This window comes from Triticum aestivum, chromosome 7A (genome assembly GCF_018294505.1).
Source record: "Triticum aestivum cultivar Chinese Spring chromosome 7A, IWGSC CS RefSeq v2.1, whole genome shotgun sequence".
Taxonomy (NCBI): Eukaryota; Viridiplantae; Streptophyta; class Magnoliopsida; order Poales; family Poaceae; genus Triticum; species Triticum aestivum.
Window position 1 is genome coordinate 742,098,871 of NC_057812.1, and position 782 is coordinate 742,099,652.

The window sequence follows — 782 nt, forward strand, 5'->3', positions numbered from 1 at the left end:
TTTGTTGGTGTAAACTATTTTTGTTTGCTTTTGCATGAATGTTATATCATGTTGCCTGTGTTTCTAGGATTTTTGATGAATTTTTTCTATATAATCATCCAATTAGAATCACACGTTATATGACTTCTGTTTGGATGCATATATTAATGTCGCTATGCAATTCCGTAGTGCGACATCCAAACAACATTCCGTATTGAAACCCAAGAAGGATTTCGTGAGCCAATTCAATTAACACCCAATCAACCGAATTCGTATTCACGCATTTAATTACCATCTCATGCTAATTTTTGCTCACGTCGCATGTAGTTAATGAGGAGAGAAGTGTTTAGAGTAACATAATATATTATTGTAACATAGCGCTTTCCGAGAAAGGATGAGTCTACAAGCTAATAAATGAAGCCATGCATCTATGACACTAGTATTATGTTACTTTGCACTATGAAGGTAGTAACTTAGACTAGTGTCATATGCATGACACTAGTATAAGTTACTCCCCACTATGACCAGCCTAATAGAAATCTTGAATTCTCTTAGGTGCCCTATGCACCTGTACGGAGGGAGTACAATACTGGCCATAAGATTAATAATGTGTCAACCAACCACAACCTTACTTTGCTATGGAATATGAACATGATGAGTAAGCCGAAGAATTGAAACATGGTGTCTGGTAGGCAAGTCATGGCCTTATGTTTTCATACATATGTTGATCCAGTTGGCTAGATGTCACTATCTATTTTGCCCAGGTAAAGTAACCATTCGTTCCCTTTTCGGCAATAATAATT